General features: G+C 43.8%; 1 protein-coding gene across 3 annotated transcripts in view; it reads left to right on the top strand.

Annotated features, from left to right (window-relative positions):
- ATP8A1 (ATPase phospholipid transporting 8A1) overlaps nt 1-17,142 on the top strand; it is a 3,191,789-nt gene that overhangs the window by 2,300,365 nt on the left and 874,282 nt on the right. The gene's annotated exons all lie outside the window — the stretch shown is intronic.

The raw sequence follows: 17,142 nt of genomic DNA, 5'->3' as shown, positions 1-17,142 counted from the left end.
TACACAACTGTACTTTCTGTGGCCTCTTTCTGGAAGACCTTAAAGTGCTAGCTCTTCAGAAGGGCCTTTTTACATCCACTGAGAAATTCTTCAGTTTTTACATTTGCAGATCTGTTTTAATGTATTAATTACTTATTTGTTTTGCCATATAATGAGAGTCTAATATCTATCTTTTTAATCTGTGAAACCCTTATCAGTTAAACAGTGTAATAATTTAAATAAATATGTTTTAAACATGGAGGCACAAAATATTTGGCACTTCTGGCCTGAAACATCACTCTCTAGGACTGTGTGCCATCCAGAGAAATACACTACTTTTGCCCCAGTTTAAATCAAATATTTCCAGACATCTCCTAGACATCTTGAGTCACACACCATGTCGACCTGTTAGCCTCAGCAGTAAAAGATTGGTCATTGCTCTAAGACCATAACCTGGAGCTTGTTAGTCTGATACATTGACTGTTTCATGGAAAAGGAGGGTCACCTACACATCCCTCCTTCCCATTGGATCCTGTGCATGATGCTACAAGAATCCCCAACCATGATCTTCTTTATTATTCCATTCTGGCAAAATAAAAAAAAAGACTGTTATCCTTCCTAATTTTGCATCTAGCCCGAGTGCTACCTCTCCCATTTCTGAAAATGATCATGAGTGGTTTTCAGTGCACATCATACTTCCTGCCAGAAACCTTGATTCTGTGTCAAAATGTCTGTCTTCTGAAGCTGTAGGAGTCTTTAGGTTTGATGATAAATTTCTGGCAGTGAGAAATTATTCTTTTAGAACCACTTATTCAGCAAAGCAGAAATGCTTATACTTCTTGTGGTTTTGACTGATTTCTTTGCCCAGTTCTCCTAGTTCTGTATTGTCTTCTGTCATTTTCTAATACAGGTCTGAAATACTTTTCTCTACAGTTTCACCATTTTAAGGCCTTCTATGACAAGAAACTGGCTTAGTTGCCATTCTTCAAGAGTTTTTGTAGGACGTCTGCATCTCCAGTTTCCCTCCCATCCCTATTCAGACCTGTTCCAAACTTTGCACCTTAATTGGATGTTGGACTCCTTTACTTTAAGCAACTTATTGTGGTGACTCCAAAATTATTATCATAGAAAATGTTGATGTCCTTCCATATCACTGTTGTAGTATTCTTTACATAAGGGATTCCCTACCAAGGGCAGCGCAATGTCCTGCCAGTATACCAAAGCCTTAGGAATATGTAGACATTGTACGCCACATGTATGCTCTCTGCTGAAGATGTTGGGAATAAAAATTATGTACAGACATACATACCTCAGAATTTCTTTTCCAATAGTTGATTGATCATCAGTCTGAATGCTCCTTCTGTGCTTGTTACTGAGCCATGTTTCAGATAAGTGCCCCCACTGGGGTTTCTTCTTACGTACTTTTACTTTTATTTTTGTGAGTTTACAGTTCTTCTAGAAAGGGAAAATGTCAGCATGGGAGGCAGATTCCCCATAAAGATCATCACGAGCAGTGTCTATTCTGTTTGGGTGTTTCTCATGACCATATGCAGTGTTCATGTCTGCCAAGCATTTGTCCCTTATGTAGTCCTCTCTCCTTTTTTTCAGTTTACCTGGAGAACCAGCTTCTTAAATTGTTGGTGCAAGGTGCTGTGGTGGAATCTTCCCATCCCGAAGGTCAGCCACCTGCCAAGAAAAAGGCCAAAAAACTCGGGTCTGATTTGTCTGCTGTCCCACCACCATGGATGTCTGTCTTGAGACTGGTGAAATCCCAAAGGATTGATTCCTCTGCCCCGACCCTGTCAGAAACCAGCATGGAACTGATTTTTCGGAGATCCTCGGTGGCTGTGCAGATGTCCACTTCAGGAAACTACTTCGGATGATTATTTCAGAGGGACCGAGGGAGATAAATCCTAGTTCAGGAGGAGATTCTTGTTACGTTGGTTGAGAATTGGCAAGAGTCCAAACCTTCTAGGGTTTTTAGAGCAGACATCCCTTAAAATTAAAAAAAAAAAATAGCATGATCTGAAGTAGTTAACTTCATTTGGTCATAAACCTGCAGGATGTCGGATCTGGATCGGATCCGAGACAGCAGTTTCACCAGCATCTGATCCAAGTGCCAAGCTCCTCCCCTTACCCATAATACCCCTCCATGTACTTCCTTCCCCCATCTTGTTTGCCGTGGCTTTGCCAAGCAGCATGGTCTAGAGCTCCAGGCGTGGTAGGTAAATTTCTTCAGGTTTTTGTGGGTGTTTTGCGTTGTGTTAGTGTAGGTCGGCTTCCTGCTGTCCCTTATCTCCCATTCCCTTGTTTTTGGCATCACGTTCGTCAAAAAAAAAAAAAAAAAGCTATTGTATCTTTTGTTAGGTAGTTTAGGCCTAGTCTCCCTTCCCCTACCTTCCAAGTGAGTGTTTGAGTGTTGGGGCTGGGTAGTCAGTTCATCCTTGTTAGGTTAAACTTTTGTTCTGTGTTGGATATGGCTGATCAACAGGCTAAGCTGATCTTTAGGAAATGCACAGAGTGTGGCCATAAGTTGTCCCTTGTGGATGGCCACACTCTGTGTGTTTGGGGGCAGCTCATTTATCATCTGACTGCTCTATTTGTGCGGGGTTTAAACCCAGGGCCCTTAAGGATCATAGGGCTAAATTGATCCTTAAGGGACTCCTGCCTGCGACGGAGGCAGCTGCCTCTTCTTCTTCTGCACCTTTTACTTCAACCACAATCTCCTCTACCTCCCAGACTGGGGCTCAACATCCTGATCAAAGGCCTGTGGTTAGGGACTCTAAGAAAGAGAGGAACAGGGACAGAGAGAGACAAGAGGAAGAAGAGATCCCCGGACCATTCGGATTCGGTGGGTCCTCCCCCCAGACAGACAGTTTTTTCTAAGCCAGCTTCCCCTTGGCTCCAATTGCCTAGATTCTCACTGGAGCCGAAGGAGCTTAGGCCTTCTTCTAGGGCCTGCGTACACCGACCCTACCAGCCGGCATTGGTGGCCTTGTCGAGGTCCACCCATAGTTTATCTGAAGCAGACATGGACAAGATAATGCAAAGGTTTATTTGCATCCAATTTCAGGTAGGGCTCTTGCCAGCCCCCTCTCCCTCCGGAGGGGGAGGCTCGCTTTCCTTCTTTGCCCTGATATCTCCTTCTCCAATCCGACCCCCAGTATCGGAGTTTTGGGATCCAGGAGGTCCCGGAGTCAGAGGGCCAGTGCCGATGGTACCAGGTATGTCGATGCCAGCTATTACCTTAAGCACATCGGATCCAACTGGTTTGGACCTGAGCAGCTATCGAAATCGGAGCCTGGGCATTGGAGCCAAAGGATTGAGGCTTTACCCATTGGCGCCAACACTGTCAGGTCAAGGTTTGCCCCTCAGTATCTCGGCTCCATCGGGCTCGGCTCTGATCCCCATGATGAATCCAGAGAGAGCAGACTCCTTACCAGTTCCTCAGGAGGCTTGCTCTCCCTCAGCATTCGACATGGTGGAGAGGGTTCTCTCCAGAGGATCGAGGCCCCTGACTATTCCATCGGATTCTGCCCTGACTCTCTCACCTCGGGGTGCGTCTTCTGACATTTTGCCCATGCAAGTACAGCCCATGCTCAAGGTGCCCCAGACCGTTTCCCTTGAGGAACCTCCAGTAATTTGCGAACCCTCTCCAAAGAGCCCCACCGAAGAGATCCCTTGCAAGCGAACGTGCAAAAGGAGGTACCTGGACTCCTCTCCAGAGTCCCTCACTGAGGATATCGACTTGGAAGAAGGGGAAGGTTCCGCCAAATCACCTCCCAAGGATGTCTCCTTTGGAGACATCATGGAAATCCCGAGCCAGCGGGGGGTTGGTCACCCCCACATCTTCCTCGGATGAGTTGGTGTTCCTGGAGGCCTTAGACACTGGCCCATCTACCTCCTGGGTGTCACCCCATGGATCCCCTGGTGGACCTCATTACCACCAGGGCACGGAAGGAGCCGGACACTGTGGAGCCAATTCCCAGGTGCCCCGATAAGATCTTGAGCCCTCCAGTAGACAGACCGAGCTGGAACAAGGGGTCCCCTGTGGACAACATGTGGTAGCGGCTGCCGCCAAGAAAGAACTGGCCTAAGAAAGTTCTACGGTCCATTCCCCCGACTGAGAGTCCAAGACGATGGATCATCTGGGAAACCGGGCATATGCTTCAGCCACCTTTTCTATAAGGGCACGGAATTATTTGGCCCATGTTACTAGACTAGAGCGAGACCTCATCAAGGAGTTCACTGAGTCGCCCCCCAGAGTCCATATCTCTGGAGGATAAACATACATTCTCCGCATAAATAGCCACTCTCAAAATGGTTATGAATACATCCATGCACCTCCTGCCACATGCCACTGAAGGAGCAGCAAAGGCTGCCGGGTCCGGCTTTGCCATGAGGTGACATGCCTGGCTCAGGCTTTGTCAATTCATGGAACCCTTTAAGGCGATGGTTCTTCCTTGTTTGGGAAGACAGTTTGTAAAACTTTAGTCCAGAGTGAGAAGGACGGGAAGACAGTCTGCCGTCGGAATCTGCTTCTCTAACCCCCAAAGATCCTTTTCCAGGAATCAGAGGGGGCAAAAGAAGATGTGGTTCCAGAAGTCTCAGTATTCCTGGGACACTCGGGACTCAACTTCCCCCAGAGACAGAGGAGGTCAGGACAGATGCCAGCCCAGAGGCAGGGGGGTGGTCTGAGAAATTTTGGGTCTCGAGAACCATTCTCGGACAGACCTGTGCCACAGCCCTGAGGGGTTGCCTGACTGCTCTGGAGGCAGGCGGGGTCATCGCTCAGTGCACCTGATGACATGGGAGTCTGTATCATCAGACCCAATGGGTGCTGCAGATAATATCCATAGGTTATACAATTCCCTTTCTAACCCCCTCCCATTCCACCCAAACACCTCCCGGACTTACCACCCACGCAAAGGAAAGCAGAAGCTATAGAAAGCAGAAAACTGCTAAGAAAACGAGTCATCCAGTCCATCCCCTGAGATCAGTCCGGATCAGGCATCTATTCCAGGTTCTTTTTGGTGCCAAAAAAGACGGGGGACCCAAGCCCCATTCTGGACCTTTCTACACTAAACCTGTCAGTTGCCAAAGAGAAGTTCCGGATGGTCACTCTGCAATCCATCTTGCCTTACCTGCAGAAGAATAACTGGATGTGCTCCGTAGATCTCCAGGACACGTACTATCACATCAAATCGAACAGACACTCCTGGAGGTTCCTCCGCTTTTGGCTAGGGTCCAGTCACTATCAATTCTGAGCCCTACCCTTCGGTCTTACCACAGTGCCCAGTGTGTTCACCAAGGTCATGACAGTAATAGCGGCTCACCTGCGGCTTCAGGGGATACAGGTCTATCCGTACCTGGACGATTGGCTCCTCGCCGCTCCCACTAGGTGTCTACTTTGTCAGGCCAGGAATTTTTTCCTGAAATTGTCAGACTTGCTGGGCATCACAATCAACATAGCCAAGTCTTCTGTAGACCCTGTTCAGGTTTTGGACTATATAGGAGTGAGAATCGGTACGTCTCTAACCAAGGACTTTTTAACTCCAGAAAGAGTACGGAACCTACGACTTCATATATCTATGATTCTACAGTCTCACCTTCTACCAGCCAAGGCGGTTTTGAGAGCCTTGGGTTCCATGAGAGCCACCATTATTCTTCTCCCCTGTGCTCGCCTGCATCTGAGAATTCTACAGTGGACATTAGCAGTCCAATGGTCCCTTTTAGATCTGCCTTTGACACATCCTATTCAAATAAGCAACGCATGCAGGAGGTTTCTCTTGTGCTGGATACGTTCCCCGAAGCTCATAGAGGGATGCCCATTTCTTGCAGCCCCTCCCCAAGCCATGGTGACCACGGACACCTCCCAACTAGGGTGGGGGACATTGTTCGGGAAGGACGGTCCAAGGTACATGGTCCCTGAATGAGACCAAACTGCATATCGGTGTTCTAGAGATGAGAGCGGTCTTATTAGCATTGCAGGCTCTTCATGCCTTTCTTCCTCTGGGAATGATTGCTGTTCAGACAGACAATATGTCAGTGGTCTGGTACATAAACAAACAGGCGGGGACCAGGTCCTATCCCCTTTGTCGTGAGGTCATAAGAGTGTGGGAATGGGTGATCTCCACCAGCCGCTTTCTGGTAGCAATGCACATCTCAGGTCGGTCCAGTATTCTTGCGTACAAACTGAGCAGGACTATTCTAATGCCTTTCGAGTGGTCTCTGAATCCTTCAGTAGCGGAGCGGATCTTCCTTGAGTGGGGTCGGCCTTGCTGCGATCTCTTTGCATCTCCTTCCAACACAAAGTGCATCGAGTTCTTCACTCTGATCTCCCCACAGGGGGAATCCCCCAGGGACACTCTGGTCCATACTTGGCCTTTTAGTCTTCTTTATGCTTATCCCCCTTTGCCTCTCATGACAAAATTTCTACAGAAGGCTCGATGGTTGGGGAACAGAATTATCCTCATTGCCCCATTCTGACCTCACCAAATCTGGTTTCCCGGTCTTTGGTCTCATCTTGTAGTTCCTCTCGGATTCTGGATCACATACTGGATCTCATTTTGCATCCCTCGAGGGGCCTTCATCCAGACCTAGGCAGTCTGAAGCTCATGGCTTGGCTGCTCCAGTTCCCTTGATTGCTAGGACTCCCGGTTTGTCTTCCCCAGTTAAGTCTATTCTGGTGGCAGCTCATAAATCGTCAACCAGAAAAATTTACCATAGCAAATGGATGCATTTTTCTATCTAGGCTTCTCAGAGGAACTTGGACCCATTCACATCTCCTATTCCAGCAGTCCTTGAGTTTTTGGCATACATTTTCCAGCAGGGTGCCAGCTCATCTACAGTAAAAGATCAACTGTCAGCCATTTCTAATTTTCATGTAGGTGAGAATATGGCTTCTTTAGCTTCCTCCAGACTTTGCAAAATGTTTATTAAAGGTACCTTTCTTTTATGACCCCAGAATAAGATTCCTACCCCTCCATGGGATCTTACCTTAGTTTTACAGGCTTTGGTTGCTCCACCCTTTGAGACTGCTGCTTCTGTGGACCTGAAATTTTTATCATGGAAGACAGTGTTTTTAGTGGTTTTTATCTCAGCTAGAAGAGTGTCAGAACTTCAAGCATTATCTGTAAAGCCTCTATATATGATTTTTGATAAAGACAGGGTTTCCCTTCATACTAATCCTTCCTTTCTACCTAAAATGGCTTCGGAGACAAATATCAGTCAATCAATCAACTTACCTGTCCTCTTTCCAAATTTTCAGAACAGGGGTGAATATAAATTGCATTTGTTAGACGGTCATAGACAATTATGCTTTTACTTACATAAGACTAAAGCCCATCGCAAGTCTGACCAGTTGTTTGTGTCCTTTGCTACGCCCTTTCTGGGTAATCCAGTTTCTGAGGTGACTATTGCCAGATGGATTTCCCTATGCATCCTTCAGATTTACAAAGATAAGAACATGTCTCTTCCGGGTAGGATAAATGCCCATTCTACCAGATCCATGTCTATGTCAGCTGCCTTTTGGTCTAGAGTGTCTTTGGATGATAGTTGTTCGGTGGCTACTTGGTCCTCATCTCATACTTTTATTTCTCATTATAAATTGGACATGCTTTCCAGAGGGACAGCATCCTTTGGCTCTGCGGTGCTCTGAAATATTTTATTTATTTATTTATTTACATTTGTTGACCGGGAGTGTCCGACTAGACGTAGGTCCATTTTCAGCGGAGGCCCGAGGAGAAAAGCTCCACAGTTAAAATAAACAGACAGTAGTTACATTGGATTACATAGCAATTAGCAATTTAACATAGCAATTACTTACAACATATTTACAGATGAAGAACATAGTACATCAGTAGACAACTAGAATCTTTATCTGTGAAGTACATAATAGACATTAACAAATGTTACAATAAGAAGTTCCTGCTGTATAATAAGTACTAGGCTTATGACCATCTGAGCTTGCTATAATCAATGTAGTTAGTGGAGTGGAAAGAAAGGTAGTGGTTGGATGGGGTGGGGGATATTAGAGTGGGAGTTGCAAGGGCATAGCCAGCACATCCTTCCATGAGGGCCACACAGGGTTTTTTTGCTGGTAGATGGGGACTCTGTCCCACAGGTTGATGACCAAATGAAGTTAACTACTTCAGATAAAGAAGTTATGTAGTCACCGTAATGTTCCATCTGAGTAGTTAGACTTCATTTGTTATCAACCATCCCTCCCTCCCTCCTTCCCCCTGACCTTCTCTTGGCACTTTCTGTCTTGGCAGACAGAAGAGGTTGCCTTGTGACTCTCCTATTTTTTCCAAGTTTGTGAAGTTTTTAGGGTTGGGTTCATGTTTGGGGTATGGCAAACTCAAACTCAGAGAAGGAAGGAGATGGATGGGGTATTATGGGTAAGGGGAGGAGCTTGGAGCTCAGATCAGGTGCTGGTGAAACTGCTGTCTCAGATCCAATCCGGATCCGACATCCCACAGGTTGATGACAAATGAAGTCTAGCTACTCAGATGGAACGTTATGTTGAGTACATACCTTCTTTTTTCTCCTACTTCTAAAGATCCTCAGAGTGAATGGCAGGATTTTACCAAGAGGTTGTTTAATGCCTTAATGGCCTTAAAGCTTCCCCAAGGAGTTACTGTGCCTGCTCCTCCTTGGTCATCTGCTAAAAGCCCCAGAGAGCAGGAATCCTATGAAGGGGATTTGGATTCTGGGGAAGAATCTTTGGCACATTTCTCTAAAATCCCTTCTCCCTTGGATTATGGATCTGAGGAGGAAGATTCTATTAATCCAGACTCTCCCTTGGAAGAACTCTCCTTTAGGGACACTATTTCTTGTATGACGGAATATTTCAAATGGGACTGTTTTCATGTTTCTGATATTCAAAAGAGGTGGTATGAACTCCTCCAGATGGAGTCTCCTTAGCCCTCTGCTGTACCTGCATTCTTGGCTTCCCTTCTTGCTACATTTTCTGCAGCCTCTCTGGCCCCTGATTGTCAGTCTCCAGCCCCTAAGAAAGCTAATAGATTCTATAAGGTAGCTGATGATTGTAGGTTTGTGTACATATGTCCTTGTGCTGATCCTTCTGTTGTGTCTGTCTCATCTGACAAACATTTCAGACTTTTGTCTTCTGCTAAACTACTTCCTTCAGACAAGGACAGTAGAGCTATGGAATGTTTAGGCAAAAAATGTATACTGCTGCCACCCTGGCTTTTTGGGCTATTAATTGTCAGACCCATATGACCAGGTATGTTTTAGGCTTTCTTTCTCAAGCTTCTCAGGCAAACTCTGACCATCTTGATTGAGAAGGGAAGGTCTAGACCCTTTTTGTACTGGGTTCTACCTCGCAAGTGGCTCGCTACTCTTTTAAATGTAGTTATGATGCAGATGATGCCTCATCTAGGACTGCAGCCTTTGGTTCTGTTTTGGGATGTTATTCTTGGCTTTGTCTCCAGCCCTAACCTGATGGTATTAAGGCCACATTGTTGGATGCTCCTCTTGATAATAAGAACCTTTTTGGTTCTGCTGCTGCTGATGAGCTTTTTAAGTCCCTCCAGCATAAAGGCAAGGCCTTGCAGGAATTTAAACATATTTTTTATGTCTCCTATCTCTAATTTTCAGAGGAATTATCCACCCAAATCTAGTTTTATATGCAGACAGCCACATCCAACTCCTAAAAGTAAGAAGGGTTCTAGGCGTGTACCTTCAGATAAGTCTACTCAGACCCCTACTTCTCAGAAGCCTCCTTTTCAAGATAGACCAGGTTCTATTTGACAGTTTACTTCCCCTTTCCTTGGGTCAGGATCCCTTATCCCTTAATCTTTCCCTTCCCGGTTGCTTAAAGGTCACTCTAGATTACTGGGTTCTGTCCATCATCTGCCAGGGATACGTCATGGTGTGGAAATCCCTTCCTCCTTTTCTGAGCATCCCTCAACCTCCTCAGGAACAGCTTTCTTTCTTTCCAGAACTGCTTTAGGGCCTTTTGGCACAGCGCATCATTCAAGTTGTGCCCCCTGCCCACAAAGGGAAGGGGTTTTATTCAAGGATGTTTCTGGTTCCCAGGAGGGAAGGCACTTTGAGACATATTCTGGATCTTTCTCAGCTCAACACCTTTCTGAAGGTCCCGTCCTTCTGAATGTTGTCCATTAAAACACTGTTCTTTCTTCTTCTTCCCCAGGCTTTCTTAGTGTTCCTGGATGACAGGGATGCCTATCTTCACATCCCAATCCATCCCCTTTTCAGGACGTTTTTATGTTTCTGTGTTTCTTCCTTGCATTTTGCCCTTTGGCCTTTCTACTGCCCCAAGTGCATTTGCCAGATGCCTCACTTGTGTCATTGTCTTTTACAGGATGAGAGGGGTTCAAATCTTTCCTTATCTAGACGACCTGCTCATTGAGGCTTCATCAGCTGAGGTCTTGCTTCATCACCTCCAGTTTACAGTTTATCTCTTACAAAGCCTAGGGTTTACCATAAACTTTCAGAAAACAGCCCTGATTTCTTTTCAGGAACATGTTTTTTAGTTGCAGGATCCAAACCATTCCCATACTGGCATCCCTGTCTCCAACCAGTGCTGTCTCTCTAATCACCTTTTTTCAATCTCTTCTTCCTGTGGATTCAGTCACAGCCAAGGATTTTCTCAGGGCTGTAGGATTCATGTCTTCCACCATTCCCATGCTACTTCTAGCCAGACTCCATATGAGAAAACTACAATGGTTCCTAAAGTCAGTGTGGCTTCAACACTGTCATCCACTGGATTTTCTAGTTCCTTTCCTTCCATGCCTCAAACTCAAGCTTTATTGGAGGATTCATCAGCTTTCTCTCAACCAAGGACTTCCTTTTTAACCCCAAATCCCATCTCAGAAATTGTTTTTCGATGCCTCAGACAGGGGGTGGGGAGCTTTCTTCGATTCCCTCAAGGTCCAGGCTCTCTGATCTCCTTGTCAGTGGTCAGATCACATCAACATAAAGGAGAGCTCTCCTTTTGGCTTTTCAGACTTTTTATTTCCTCTTTCTTCCAGGGCCTCTCAAAATCTTCACAAACACCAGCACAGTGATGTGGTATATCAACAAGCAAGGGGGAAAGGGGGCACAGACCTACCTTCTTTGCAGACTTGCCCTTCAGGTCTGAGATCTAGCTGTCCAGTATTGAATGACTCTTCAGGCTGTCTACATTCCTTTAGAGCAAAATATAGTGGGAGTCCCTTGAGCAGTTCCAGTAGACAGGCTCTCAAGTGGATGCATCACAGAGATGTGTTTTTGGACATTGTGCATCAGTGGGGTACTCCATAGATCTGTTTAAAAGCCTCCTTTTTGAAGTGATAACTTCCTCTTTTTTTGTGCCAGAGTCCCACGTCCTCTGGCTTGGAAAGTGGACACCCTGTCTTTTCCTTGGAAGGAGATGTTTCTCTACGCCTTCCCTCTGCTTCCTCTGATTGTGAGGGTGTTGCTCAAGATCAAGCAAGACTCCTCCAAAATCTTGCTGGTGACTCCCTTTTGGCCCAGACAGCATTGGTCTCCATTCTTCACCTAGCCAGGCAGTCTCCACAAATCTCCTCACAGGGTATACCTTCTTACACAAGACAAGTGGTCTCTGATTTATCCTAACTTGTCCACTCTTCAACTAACACAATGATTGGTAGGGTTTTAATCACTGTTAAGCACCTTTTTTTAGGATATGCTTAGGATTCTTCAGGAAGCCAGGAGATCCACTACCAGGAAATCATATTTGTCTAAATGGAAGAGATTTTCTGTCTAGTGCCTTTCTAGTAACTAGGATCCATTTTCTGTGGAGATCCCACTGTTTCTCTCTTATTTGTGTGAATTGATCCATATTGGGTGTCTCAAAAGGAGATACTGTCAGCCCAGCTATCTGGAATTTTGTAAATAATTATATGTCATTTGTGAATATCAACATGACTCATATAAGATATTTGTGTTACAGATGTATTAGAACTGTATGTTAGGCATATATCAAACTGCTGGTACAGAAGCGTGTGTTGAAAAGGTTTTTGCAAAGTGCTTAAAATGTAACCACAGCATGCCCTACTGGAATAGAACAGAAATGTACCTGCACTATTGTAACTATTTAGATGTATATACTTTAACAGTGGAAACTGGAATACAGAAGGTTAACTTCAGAAAAATAGCTGAAATTAAATTACTTTATGGTCAGGCCATAAAAAGATGTTATCTTTCAGTTTCAGTGCAGCAAGAGACACAATGTCTAAAACTAGGGAGCTTTCTGTATTGTCTTGGAAGCGTTTTATTGTTTTATGACTTCCGCAACTTGCCAAAAATGTAATGTCTATGTATTTTCACAGGTAGATGCAAAATGCTTCTAGCTTCCAACATTGGGGGATTTCACCTAGGATAATCAGATGACAAGAAATGAGGTCATTTTGCAAGCTATCCCAGCAGTAATATTTGAGATATTAATTTAAGAACTCTCTGAAAGAGAGCATTCTGTATTCTGTCTTGGACCTGACAAGATCCATTCACCACACATCTGCCTTGCTCTGATTAAGTTTCTAGTTTACAGTAATTCTCTTAGATGTAGTCAGGAATATAGCAAAGCTTAATTTAGATGTTTTTCTTTATTTATTTGAGACTGTCCTGCAATGTTGTTTTGAACATTTCCTGTGATTTTGGACTCTACTGTACCTGTAAGTATATACCGAGTATTTCTTGTTCTTTTAATATTTATTATTAAATGTATTTAAACCTTTCATTGTGCCTGATCTGTCTAGCGATATTTAAGTTCTGAGAGTACTTGCATATTTATTTGGTGACACTGTGTGGGCCACTCCTAATAACCTTGCTCTTAGTCAAACTACCATTTGTCTTAATAGTAACATTACACAGTAAGATTGACACTCTTTGTTAAGGGCCTTAAAGTAGCTGATAAGGGGTTCTGGTGGCAGCGATAACTACCTTATAGTCTGGACAGAAGACAGCATAGGTAGTAAACCTGTGCCAGCCTTTCCCGTGTGTGTGTGTGTGTGTGTGTGTGTGTGTGTGTGTGTGTGTGTGTGTGTGTGTGTGTGTGTGTGTAAAACAAATCTCCAAGAGTATGTGTGTCAGCTACTTGAGCAAGGACACGAAGTAGTGGTTGGACAGAAAGAATGTTGGAGGACTTGGCTTGGAACCCCAACTAAGGATTCAACTCTAGAGCTGTGCCAATGGGGAGTCTTATTGGGGATCTGGAGAAAGAGGGAGAAACCAACGCCAGACTTACTGTGGTCTCTGTGTGATTTTAAGGGAAATTGCACTTGATGCAGAGAGCTGCAACTGGAAATACTGTGTGTACTTGTCATCCTCCCAGTGTACATCTCCCACTGGTACCAGTGGTGAGAATTGAGGCTCCTTGATTACTATCGCCAGTGATGAGGTGTAACACTGGGTTAGCATATTATTCTGTTAAAGCTCACCTTTCAGCTATTTCTGCTTGTCTGCCTTTGACTCCATCTCCTTTAGTCTCTAGGTTTGAGGTCAAGCAAATTCTTAAATGTGTCCTTCATATTAAGACTTCCAGGAAGCCTAGTCCACACTCCTGGGACCTCAGTTTTAGAAGACCGTTGTCCTTTTGGCACTTACTTCAGCAAATAAAGTCTCTGAATTCCAGACTGTTATGGCTGTTCCTCCTTTCTTGGTTTTTCATAGGAACAGGGTGTCTTGTCATTCTAATCTTTCTTTTATGCCCAAGGTGGTTAATGAATTGTCTCTCAATCAATCTATTATTTTTCCCGTCCTTTTTTCCTTCTCTTCAGTCTGCTAGTGAGAAGGTACTTATTTGGATAAGACTAAGGCTATTTGCAAATCTGAGCAGTTTTTTGTTTCCTTTCATCCCACATCTCGAGGTTTGGTCGTTTCTAAGCAAACCATATCCTCCTTGATCTCAAAGGCCATTTCTTTTTGTTATTCATTTACTGGTAAATGTCTTCTTACGTCTGTAAAAACTCATTCTACTAGAGCTGTTGCTTCCTCAAAGGATTGGATACCCATGCCATCCTTGAGGCTGCTACATTGACTTCTGCCCATACCTTCACTAAGCATTACAAGTTGGACGTTGTTTCCAGAGCAAGAGCTGGCTTTGCCAGAGCTCTCCTGCATGGGTTTCTGGAGGGCATCTCTGTGTCTTTCTCCAAAGTTTCCTCTTGAGCTTTTGTACTTTCCCTTATGTAAAGAATACTGCAACGGTGATATGGAAGGACATAGTACAGTTGTGTAAAATCTTAGCATAACAATAGATGTCCTTCTCTTCACTCTTGCAGTATTCACGCCTTCACCTCTCCCCCTTCTGCTCTGCCCCATTCTTTTTGTCTTCTTGGCCTGGAATTTTTTTCCTCTTTCTCCTTCTGGATGCACATGTTCTTCCTAGTTCCTAGGAATACTTGTTTCTGTTGGGGCTTTTCATTTTTGAGGTATGTACATCACCTTTATGCCCTACTGCTTGAGCGAGGGGCATACATGTGATGTCCGATATCTGTATATTTGTAAGTCTTTGGTATACTGGCTGAATTTTTGACTGCCCTTGGCAGTGAATCCCTTTATGTAAAGAATACTGCAACAGTAAAGTGAAGGACATCTACTATTGTGGTAAAACTTTATACAGCTCTAATTTTTTGTTTTCCATCTTTTTAGCTGAGTATATCTTAAAATTGCTGACTTTATAGCTTGAAGAGCCGCACCTCATGTATCATAACTCACTAAAGCCTAAAATGGATTTCTTGTATACTTCCAGTTCACACCCATTACCGCCTTTTGGCATCCAGAACTTCTTTTAGGTCTGGCCTCTTCTACTAATTGACTTACCAGATAATAATAGGCAGTGTTAGAAAGGGGAAGGAGTTATTAACACAATGCCACTAAGATTGTTAGTCTAGGATATCCTGCAGCAGATAAATTAATCTTTGTCACTTGTTATTCACATTTTCAAATTTATGTTCATATTTTCATAACTGAGAGACCTGCTGTTGAGGTGTATGGTGTGAAGCAGCAATGTGGAAGACAGGACAATTCACTGTCTGTGATGGTTTATATCACACTATACTGGAAATATTGAGTTGTTTGCTAGTAACTATGAAAATAAGCAGTATTTGCATATGTAGTTAATACTTAAAAAAAAAAACGAGCGACTTACAAACTGTTGCATGACATTAAGTGAAACCTTAGATGTTGTTGTAAAAAACCGTCTTTGACATTTGCACTGTAAGTTGCGCATCTTGAGAGATATCTAGTAATATCCAAAAAATCTCCAGCACTGAAAACACAGCTCAATATATATGTATATATATATATATATATATATATATATATATATATAAAACTGCACAACTAAATATGTACTGAACAAAAATCAAACGTATAAACAAATAAAACAAAATGTTTCCTTAATGTTGATATAACTAAAGATTTATTTGACTATTTTTGTGTCAAGGAACCATTGATATCTTGTTTTTTATGGGATGCCAAAGATTCATAGGCACCCTTCCCTCCCTCCTTTTAGACTGATTGTAGCAGGTGCAGGCTGGATCACCGAGCCTGCATCTATTTATGTTGAAAAGTTTTTGCGTCCAGGTCTGAATAAGTACCAATATGTTTTATGTGATATGAAACATTTTTGTAGTGATTTGTATGAATGTACCAATGATTTGTCTGGTCATGCCCAATATGTTATGGTTACTATTGATGTTGCAACTCTTTTTACAGCTATCTGTAATGTTGAAGGCATTGATATGACAAAGTCTTTTACATTTACATACTACTTACGATGAATGTTTTATTGATTTGTTATGTTTTTTTATTGGATGGTATTTTAGATAGTTTTTATTTTTGATGAACAGTATTCCGCCCCGGCCACAACACCATGACTGCCCTTCTTTCCTTTCTTGAAACCATAAACCTTGCACGCCACTCAGGCAAGTTCGTATCCACACTATTCCTAGATCTGTCAAAGGCCTTGACACCATCTCACACACACACTACTTATATCCCAACTCTCTCCACCCTACACCTCTCTCCCACCATCATTGCCTGGTTTTCCAGCTACTTGTCCAACTGCCAACAAGCTGTCCAGTGGAAAACTTCAACCTCCCCCTTCCTTCCCACACCCACAGGTGTCCCACAAGGTTCTTTTCTTGGCTCTCTTCTCTTCAAACCTGTTCATTAACAACTTTCACCAATCCATCCCAGACTCATCTGTCATCCAATATGCAGATGACTCAACAATCATCTGCTCAGCTTTCTCCCCCTCCGAGCTCCTAGCAAAAACCCAACTAGCCTTCTCCAAAACAGAAACCTGGATGCAGTCTAACCATCTGGCACTAAATTCAAATAAAACCAAACTAATGTTTTTTTCCCCTACCAAAAACTCCATTGACAAATCCACATTCACCATACAGAGCCAAAACAACACCATCCTTGAAATTGTTCCCAACACCAAGCTTCTTGGCATCGTTATTGATGAAGAACTAAAATTTGACAGCCAGATCCACTCCACAATCAAGAAAATCCACCAAAAGTTAGGTCTCCTCTACAGGCACAACCGCTTCCTAAGCCCCTCTACCTGTCAAACTCTTGCATCCACCTTCATACTCCCCTCCCTTATGTAGGGTGCCCCTCTCTTCACCAATCTCCATCTTGGTCTTCGGTCCAAACTTGAATCCTGCCACCACAAGTTCTCCAAATTTCCAACCAATTCAAAAAACTCATCCCACCACTGCCACTCCTTCCTCACCCTCAGCTGGCTTGAACTACCCAACTACCTCAGTTACCTACAACTCACAATTGCCCACAAGCTCATTTTTAAACCTGCCAACTGCCCAGCTCTCGCTACTTCCTTAAAATCTTACATTCCCAACCACTCCCTCAGATCTAAAAAACAAAATCTCCTTCAGGTCCACAAACCCGCATGACCTCCTGACCATCTACTGCTGTCCCACTCCTTAGCTAAACAGTGAAACTCTCTCTGCACACGCCTACACAACCTACTTAACCATACAAATTTCAAATCTCAGCTACTCTCTCATCTTTCTTCCAAATGAGAATGCCCTTGCCATGCTCCCCTCATTCCACCTTGCACTGACTCATCCAACTACCTCTACTATTACTTCATCCCACCCAAAACAATCCCTCCCCTACTAAAAACTAATTTTCTCTCTA

This window comes from Protopterus annectens, chromosome 2.part0 (assembly GCF_019279795.1).
Source record: "Protopterus annectens isolate FY-2018-M chromosome 2.part0, PAN1.0, whole genome shotgun sequence".
In the NCBI taxonomy this organism is placed as follows: domain Eukaryota; kingdom Metazoa; phylum Chordata; order Ceratodontiformes; family Protopteridae; genus Protopterus; species Protopterus annectens.
The sequence above is the reverse complement of the archived record's forward strand: the minus strand, read 5'-3'. Positions and strand labels throughout refer to the sequence as shown.